Source organism: Phaethon aethereus (genome assembly GCF_964289735.1).
Source record: "Phaethon aethereus genome assembly, chromosome: Z".
Classification (NCBI taxonomy): Eukaryota; Metazoa; Chordata; class Aves; order Phaethontiformes; family Phaethontidae; genus Phaethon; species Phaethon aethereus.
Genome location: NC_138577.1, coordinates 55,043,622 through 55,053,401, shown reverse-complemented (window position 1 = coordinate 55,053,401; position 9,780 = coordinate 55,043,622).

The following is a 9,780-nucleotide window of genomic DNA, read 5'->3' as shown; positions in this document are numbered from 1 at the left end:
AGGCCACCGAATCCACACAGTCCAGTAAACTTGGTTGTCCCTTTCCTCTACCTGGCTGGAGGCAGGGTCCCTCTAGTCCTGGTCATAGTATTTTTTACTTACTTCATATAAATGTGAATCAGAAGTCCCTCCAAGAGAATCAAACCTAAGATCAGGCCTTCTACTCTTGTCTGGGAAACTGCCCACTGGAAAGTGGAGCAGCAATTTTCCTGGAAGAACCCCAACTGCTATCTGTGAATGTTTTTCCTTGCAAGGTAGATTTTCCATCCCGTTTCCTCACGTCTGGTCTGTGGTCATGCAGGTAAAACCACAGGGTGGTTCATGGTGTGTACCCTCTATAGCCTCTGTCTTGAGCAGAAGAATGCTTACTCCTAATAGCTGAGGTGGGGAGTAGGACCTATCTTCTTTGAATTGTTGGAACTCCTGGGACAGTTTTTCCACAGCCGAGACACAGGCCTGTAGGGAGGAGGAGATTTTCTTCATATGTCTGGAGTTGGCCAGCCAATTCATCCATTGTTGGTCCCTCTTCATCTTTCCAGGTCATTATTGCTAATGAGTTGGCATGTGATGATGGTGCACTCCATAAAAACTTCTGCCACATGTGTCTTGATTTCATCTCAATCTTTAGATAACAGCTCATCGCTCAGGTCATCATACATCACCGCCAACATGGCTAACTTCCTCAGGTGCTGGATACCTCTCTTCACAGTGCTCCACTTGCCTGGGTGACATATAACGTCTTCCTTGAAGGAGTACATTTCCTTCACAGAGGCTGAGGAATTGTGCCCCGTTTTCCAATTGCTTGTCAATGCCCCCTTCCATAGAAAGGGATCCCAAGCTGCTTGGCTTCCCTACCCTCTAACTCCAGGCTACTGGCCCTGTTACCCCAGCATTAGAGCAGCCCGGTGACAATGTGGTCACCTGGACAAAGGCTAAAATCCTTTTGCATATCCCGCCGCTCAATCAGGAACAGAGATCGGGTGGTTACCATCTCATTTATGAGCTCTTCCTCTTCCTCCTCTCCAAGCAGCAACCGCCTCTCTTCCCTCTCCTGTTCTCGTGATGGCTCTGCTTTGGACTAGTCTACCTCCACCATTTCTTCCTCCTTCTCTCTCTTAGATAAAAGCTTCTTCATCTCTTACTGAACAAGCTGCCTTTGCTTCCAAGATTTTTTCTTTTGTATAGTGGTGATATGATACCGGGATGGGTTGATTCTCTGGTTCAGCTGCGGTGCCTGTTGCAGGATTCGGAGTAGCCGCAGTGCCTGTCGCATTGTCATCAGATCGAGAGACCCTCTCTTCCCTTTGGAATAGCGTTAGACAGGGCTCAGTAGACATGGGCCAGGCCCCAGCACATTGCAATGATTTCTGTCTCCTTGGAACCGCCAGCGCGACAGCATACTTCTTCCAAATACTCTGCTAGTTTTTCAGGATTCTGCACTTCTTCAGGTATAAAGTTCCACCTCCACACTGGGGGTGATGACTGTCCTAAGTGTTTGCCTGTGCTATTCCACACACCCTGCCATTCGTAACTACCCAGCCTTGGGGCAGATCTCTGGATGATATTCTTAAATTGCTTGCTAACCTTAGACAAAACCAAAACAGTGTTCCCAAGAGGCACAAATAGAAGTAGTTTAACTACCCAAGAGTGTTTAAGGTAGTGAAAAGTTATTTTAATGAAGGAGGAAACATGATGGTAGAAGGCAGCAAAGGTGCCATTCTTTATTTCCTCCATAAAAAACCTGAGGAAGAAGTATAATTGCTAGTTGTCTCCACGAGATGGCAACCGAAATACAGTAATGGCTTTTGTACAAAGCTCAGATGCCACATTAAACTTCAGGTCAGTATCCTAAAAACAAATTTCTGGGGCAAAACATCACTAAACTTTGCAGCGTACCGCAGCCTGCAAAAGCCAACACCAGACTTTAACATGTACAGCAAAGAGGAGAGCATGACGCAAATCAAATAAACTAATATTGTGGCCCCAGGTGTTAACAGATATACACCCCTAGCACACTCTGATTGATCTGCTGTTATCTCAAACCCTTCGAGCCCCACGTTGGGTGCCAAAAAGGACTGTCGTGGTTTAGCCTCAGCCAGCAGCTAAGCACCATGCAGCTGCTCGCTCGCTTCCACACCACAGGTGGGATGGGGGAGAGAATCAGAAAACAACTTGTGGGTTGAGATAAAAACAGTTTAATAGTACAGCAAAGGAAGAGGAAATAATAATAATGATAGTAATAGTATTACTGATAAAGGAATACACAAAACCAAGTGATGCACAATGCAACCGTTGCTCACCACCCGGTGATCTGGTCTGGGCCAGAGCAGCGATCCCCACTCCCCAGCCAACCCCAGTTTATACACTGAGCATGGCGTTTTATGGTAGGGAACATCCCTTTGGCCAGTCTGGGTCAGCTCTCCTGGCTGTGCCCCCTCCGGCAGAGCATGGGGAGCTGGAAAGTCCCTTGGCTTACAACAAGCACTACAACTACTTAGCACCAACTAAAAAAACAGTGTGTTGTCAACATTATTCCCATACAAAATCCAAAACACAGCAGAATACCAGATACTAGAAAGAAAATAATTAACTCTATCCCAGCCGAAACCAGGTGCAATTGACTTGTAAAGGTTCTTTGTAAATAATGGGGAACATAACTTTACATTTGGAAAATTGATTCTGTAGAGCTTTATTCAGAGTCTATTGCATAACTATTTCTGCATCATCTTTGCTCATGTGTTAATTCTGGTTGGAATGGCTTTTACTATACCATACAAGTACCATGCTGAGCAGTTGAAGCATGACATGACAACATAAACAGAAATTTAGAAATAGTGTGTATAGATATTTTCACCTTAGTCTGGAGTCATTTTAAATGCATGGGCAGAATTTTGGAAGTTGATTTGAGCTTTTTTCTAGCATTAGTCTCATGACAAATTTAAGACTTTTAAACATGTCTCTCATCTTGTATAAGTTCCCTTTTCTGGTGAACTACATGGCTTTTCAACCTTGTGCCAGCAGAAGGTGGGGGCTTTGTGGCCAAGACTTATACAGATGATTTTTTTGACAGTAATGCTGGCTTAAATAACTGCATTAAAACACAATGCAATACTTGATTTCCTGCTTATATTTGAATGTTTACATAGTATAAATATTTTCTTATCTTTGAAGTGTCACTCTGTATCCTGTAACATTCTGAATACTCCCCAATTTGATCTATAGGAATGATGGCTTTCCATTCATTGTAGTCTCGGACATCTGTAGGCATACACCATATATATGAACATGCATGTTGTAGGAAATGTTTAATTCCATTCCTTGTTGTTTGTTTTCAAAACTAATAGCACAGGCTAGCAATGTATTCCAGTAAAGACTTGATTGGGGCAGTTAGATAGGACTGTTAATCTCTCCAATCAGTAGTAAAGAAAAATACTCTGCATGTAAACATCAGGTACCTAATTCTCAATTTGTAGTAAGAACCTGCCAGCATAATCAAGCATTCTTGGTTATAGTTTTTGTAGAGCCTGTTTTTTTGTCACCAGGGTGGTGAGCACTGGCTGTAACTCTCTTACCTGAATGTGTAGGTAGGAGCTGCTATTTGAAACTAATTTTCTCTTTTACAAGAGTCTTGTGAATATTCTGGTAAATCAGCGCTTTTGTGATGGATGACAATGGGAGAAATGCTGGTTTTAGAAAAATTATTTTGTTGTTATTTAAGTATTTTTGTAAACTAGCATAAGGACTGTTGGGAAACACAAATGATCCTTCTGGGGAGCGCATGTGTGTTCGCTCTAACCTCTAGAGTGAAGCACCCTACCATCAGGTGGAGATCTTAATGTTCAGGTATTTTAATAAAACCCCGCTAACCCCAAACTTCCTACACTTCCCTGGGAGTTCCATAATAACTTTTGTAAGTTTCTGCTTTATTGAACAGAACAGCTTCTGCTCTCCAACCTTTGCTGCATCTTCCCACACTGAAGTCCAGAAGTGCGTCTTTATTACTGCAAGGTAGCGTGGACCTTTCATTGCTGTACTGAAAAACACCAGCCTGAAGGGGTATGCATTGTGTCACTGTATGCAGTAAATGCAAAATTTTATGGTAATACTATTTTTTTTCTCCTCTGTCACACGTCTAGGAGAGCTCTTGTTCCTCTTAGTTTGGAACTGCATTCAAAATACACCACCTTGGCTCTTGCAGTTACTGACATAATCTACACCAGCCTGGGTGAGAGAAGGCACACTGGTGGCTTTGGTAAAGGTACCTGACCACTGAAAAATGAGCTAATCGGCTATATGTGATGTTACGTGAAATGTGTTCATGTTTTCTGGAGGTTGTTAGGTAATGAGCCAGAGAATAAGCAAACAGTATCCTAGTTAGCTCTGTAGGCGTGTTCAACTTGTGATCAAAACTTTGGTAGGTCTTTTTATTACTACCGTTCTAGTAATATGTAAAGATTACAAAATTTAGGTATGTTCAGTCCTTTCTAGAGTTGGCAGTGGATATGGATCATCATTATTCAATACTTGGTCTGTTACACTGCTGACAGAGAGATACAAATGGTATCATCCTGGCAGGTGAAAACTATTTAGTAACTTACTGCTTGCAACTAGAAATACACTTTACCAGAAATGTGTATGCTCAAATACATTAATTTCTGTGAAAACCAGAGTAAGAATCTGTTTAGGAAACAACTGGTTTGACTTGTACAGCACCAGTGCTGTATGATGAACGCTCTTGAGGCAAGGTATGCAGTCCTGTCAGCTGCTCCCGTTTCTATAGAAGTCGGATTTTTGGGTCTGCTCACAGCAAAAACAGCAAACCTGTAAAAAGGCATTATTTTTTTATTGTGGACAAGTTCGTTAATAAACTCCAGTGGAATCAACTGTAGTCCTGTGGTATAAATTATTTTACATGGTGTAGTCAAGCGTAGCTCTGTGCTACAAATTGTCTTGTACCTCTGACTTCTTTATCCCCGCTGCGTATACCTATGTTGTTTTTGCCCAAGCACACAGCAAAATATATAGAGAGAAATGGATATGTAAATAATGTAAATACCTTTTCTGTTCAATAGGTAACAATTATTTGTCTGCTTCAATAAAAGATGCAATTTTAACTGCTGGTCTTAAATTTTCATGGACAAATTTAACTGTCTTATCAGTGTATCATTTTGATACTAATTTGAGGGTTTCTGGAGCAAAAAGGGTGTTTTTATGGGGATACTCTAAATCTGTGAAACAGTGCCTTTTATATTCATACTGCACTGTAAGCAGTATAGGTACTTCTAGTAGGAAAAAAAAAATGCTGCTGCTTTTGCAGAAATGGCTACATGGTAGTTGATTATGAAGTATTTTTCTCCAGGTGAAGAAACTAAGTAGTTGATGGGGAACAAAAGCTTTTAAAGCTCTTGTCCCAAATAGGACAACTCATACTAACTGGTGATTTTTATAAGGGGAATGGAGGCTATCTATGATGGATGTGAATGCTTATTTAGCCATTGCTGGTATATGATGGTTAACCTCAAGGAAACACTGGGACACTTAATTATTTGTAATATTCAAGTAGATCCATCACAGAATTATGGCAAATGTTAGCTATTTTATCTCAAGTTTTGCTTAGTGTGCATTTATTGCTCCAAGTCCTTTCCTGCTCTCATCTGGTTTCCTTTTTTGTTCATGTAAATACAGGACTTATCCTCTGTGTGATTAACCCTGAAAAAAGAAAAGTTTCATTTGGTGTCATTAGTAAAGGCACACTACAGCTTAAACTGATTGTTCGATAGGATTTTCCTACAGTTATCAATTAATCCTTGGATGTGAATTTTCATAGTTTGTTTGACTGTTGCGTTTTGTAAACAGAAAATACTATTGGCAAGCAAGTCTTGACTTTCTCCATAATGTAAAAGTCATGGAACAAAACTGTAATGTTGGTTTCTCTGCAACTGTAGTGTTTTGGTTCTGAAGGTGGTGTGTTTTATTGCTGTTTGTAATGGGATGTTGTAGATAGAAAGTCAACATTGATTCTGTATTTTAGCAAGTTTTATTCGGAAAGTATTTTGTACACTTATGACAGAGTTGAAGAAAAATCACCATAATTTCTACAGCCTTTCAACATCAAAGGGAGGAAAAAAATGTTTTGTAGTGTTGCCACAAAGTGAGGTCTAAGAGGTTGTCAGTAAAAAATTTGAGAACTGAAAGCAATCACAATACTAAACAACTTGGCAGTTGTTGAGAGATGTAACTCTTGCTTTTTGAAAAAGCCTTCTTATGTGGAAATGCGTGTGGAAATTAAATTCTAAATGTGGACTAACAGCAATGAATTAGTATGCAGTGTGGTGTCACCATCAGTTACGTTACATACTATACACCCATACCGTAGGCTTCCTTGTTTTATGGGCCTGCTAGGTATTTAGAAAGCTAGGGTCCTCTGTTGTACATTTTGCATTGTCTAATAGTTTTTAAAGATACTTTTGAATGCTCTAAACCAGTATTTGGCAGTAAATAGGCAATACTCAATTCTGCTTGCAAGGAAAATGCTTGTTTAATTAACCAGCTGTGTGTTAAATGGAGCTTGGTCTCATAAACAATAGCAGATGAAGAGCTTAATTATTAACTTTTTTTTAATACTTACTTTAATTTGAAAGGGAGAGCTTTTTTAGCTCTCTTTTAGTGCAAAAGTGTTTCTCTCAGTAGCTTTTCATATCTCTGATGGTATCCATTGCATCAAATGCCAGTTACATATATTGGCCCTGATTCACTTTATGTACCGAGTTCTCACGCTGCCTGTGTGTCTTCCCATTGTGAAACTGATGCAAAGCTCTTTTTAATAAATGAAATGTAAATGACAGTTTGAAGTCTCACTCTGCTACAACTATGTTGCTGAGCAAAAAAAACAACCAAAAAAACAAACCAAAACCAAAAATCCTGAAGTATCTTTAATCCTACTTATGCCGTGACTTCCTTCCAGTTGAACAGAAGGCTATGGTCTTTCTGAATCTTCAGTGACATCCTTCTGTATCACTTTTTCTATCCATTGACTGTGTTTTCCTCCATTCTTCCTAAGCGGTTTACACCGCTGCTTCCTCCGTTTTACTCTCTTCACTACAATAGCAAGTGAAGAGTCGTATAGCTTCCTGATGTTGAACCTCGTACCTTTTCAGCATCGTCACTGCTTACTCTTACTTTAATTTTCTGTTGTTTGTTGTTTTATGTAATGTGACAGAACTGGCCTTACAGGGGAAAGGCTATATAGAAGAAGTAAAACTTCTGCACTTTGCGTCGCACTCATCATTAATACTGAATTGTAGCGGACCTCTGTGGGTTTACACACTTAGGATGGCAATCTATCAGCAAGCGTGTGAAAGGAAGGAACACAACTGTACTATGTCTGCAGCTTCTTGAAAGGATTTTTTGGGGTGGGGCAAGTTGCTGCTGCTTTTATCACTCGCAGCTCAAAATACCGATTTGAATACTGCTCCTTCTATATAACTTCTTACATGGAAAAGGAATGTAAATGGCAAGGCCAGCTGCATGAGAATAAAGCATAATGTTGCTGAGAAGGAAACTGAGTGACATACATTATTTAAAAAAAAAGGGGGAAAAAAAAAAGACCTCCCCCTTCCTCTCATTAGTTAACTTTTATTTTTGCTTAACTGGGAACTCTTTAAGGATAGCGTAACAAAGACGTCATTGTATTGCCAGGAGCTTTGCTAGCTGTAGCTACTGCTGCAGTTAATTTTGCCTTTCACATCTATTCAGGTGAAAATTAGTATTGCTGCTGTTGTAGGATATCTGGTGTAATGATACAGTTTTAAAATTGTTAATCAAAATTTGGACTTGGGGTGGCCATAACAGCTTCAACTAGTGGAAGAAAAGGCAATACTCATCAGGAGGAGCCTTCTGTCTGCAAGTCTTCAGAACATAAGTGGGAATAAGAATTGGTATCACTCCCCTTCCTGTTGTTTTAGGAAAAACAAGGAAGAATATGAAGTATGCTTTTTTCCCCTGGGTTTAATGCAAAAGGGTAAGTGTGTGACTGGATTTTTTCCTGGCTTTTTTTTTTTTTGCTCAAGAACGGGAGACTAGTTGAAGCTAGTGACTTCACCAGTCAATCTTGCCGTATTTGTGCATCAAGCAGAGAAATCCGAGTAGTAATGTATTTGCTAAACTGGACTGTACTTTCTCTGGCTGCTTCAATATGCCTTTTTCAGACCAAATAAGATGTCTTTAAACAAAAATTGAAATTTGAAATAACACAGATGAGCTGTGCCAAGTCACTGTGCTGATCTGTGTGCATATACCTTGCAGCTTGATTGGAATAACTGTTTTCCTAGTTGCTACTTAATTCTATATCGTCCTATTTTTTTGTTTCATGAAACAAACCCAATAGTCCTTACTTAAGAATAACACTTCTTTCGTAGGCCAACTTCCTGGGGCAACTCCCAAAGAAGAAAAAGCAGTAACAGAATTCTGAAGAAAGCTTACCTAAACCAAATGTGTAGGCATTAAAACACTGTCTGACAATGTCCTGACCCAGCTAGACTTGCTTTATTTCTGTGCCCCTGGCCAACAGGTTTCTTTTAACCTGAAACTGTCTGCTTACATGCATGTTCAGCCTTCCATCCAGATAGTTAGCTGCCTTTGGGAAGAGGGTTTAAAAAACCCAACACATTACAGGTTTCAGGCCATCAGAGTTTGTAATATTCATGTCTTCAGAATCTTGTATAGTTTCCTCTGGAAGAGAAGCAGGTAAAAAAACATATGACCAACCCCTGACCTTATTGCCAGACTAATGAGTATAGACCTGCAGGTTTATGATTTTCTTACACATCTTGGATTGCTGTGAAACTAGTTTTATGTCTGAACAAGGCTGTTATTGCTTTATATAGGTAGTTGATTCTTATATCCCCATGAAATTGACAGTTACAAAGAATATTGTTAAATAACATAACTACAGCTAGACTGGTCCAAAGACAGAATAAAGACACTAACAGATTTGGTTTTGTGTACCAAGCTTTTTTTCTCCCATAAAGCACACACAACATCAAATAAGCTTGTGTCTGATGGTAAACACCCATAATACCTTGAACAACCCAAATTATAAATTATTGGCCTTCTTGTTGTGTGTTCCTTTTTACTTCCAGTTCCTCCAGAGTTTGGAAAACAAAGCACATGCTGGCATTGCCATCTATGCACATTTCTAAAAAATTATTTTATTCAAAGGGGCTATATGTCAATTTCTAATTCTAGCAGCATTTGTTAATGAAACTTTGTGTAGTTCTGTAAAGTAAGTCTTTCTACTTAAGTGTGTGTCTCTTCTGAGAGTGAAGAATTGCTGAACAATTTGGGCATAAAACCAAGGGGAAATAGATAATGCCACCCAGGAATAAAGTCTAGTTTTTACACTCCAAATTCAATTTCATCACCATAGTAGACTGTGTATTACAATTTTAAAAAAGAGCCTTAGTCTCAGGGCTACAATGAGAGGTCAGGGTTTACATACTCTGCTAAATCTGCTTGTCAAGCTGAAAATTCTGCAGGTTTAAAATAATGCTAATTTTATGCAAGACAAGTTCCTGCTTCCTAAAACATGTCTAATGATCTCATTCATTATGTATGCAGAGTTTTCCTTACAAAAGTAAGTCTTACAGCCAGGGTTAAATTCAGCTTGGTGTAAAGGCGGAGTAAATTGGCGAAGTTTGAATTCACACCAGCAGAATGCACTTCAGTGCAGAATGAGGTGCCTAATTTGTTGCTCCTGAGTGGAAAAGTACAATTATTTTT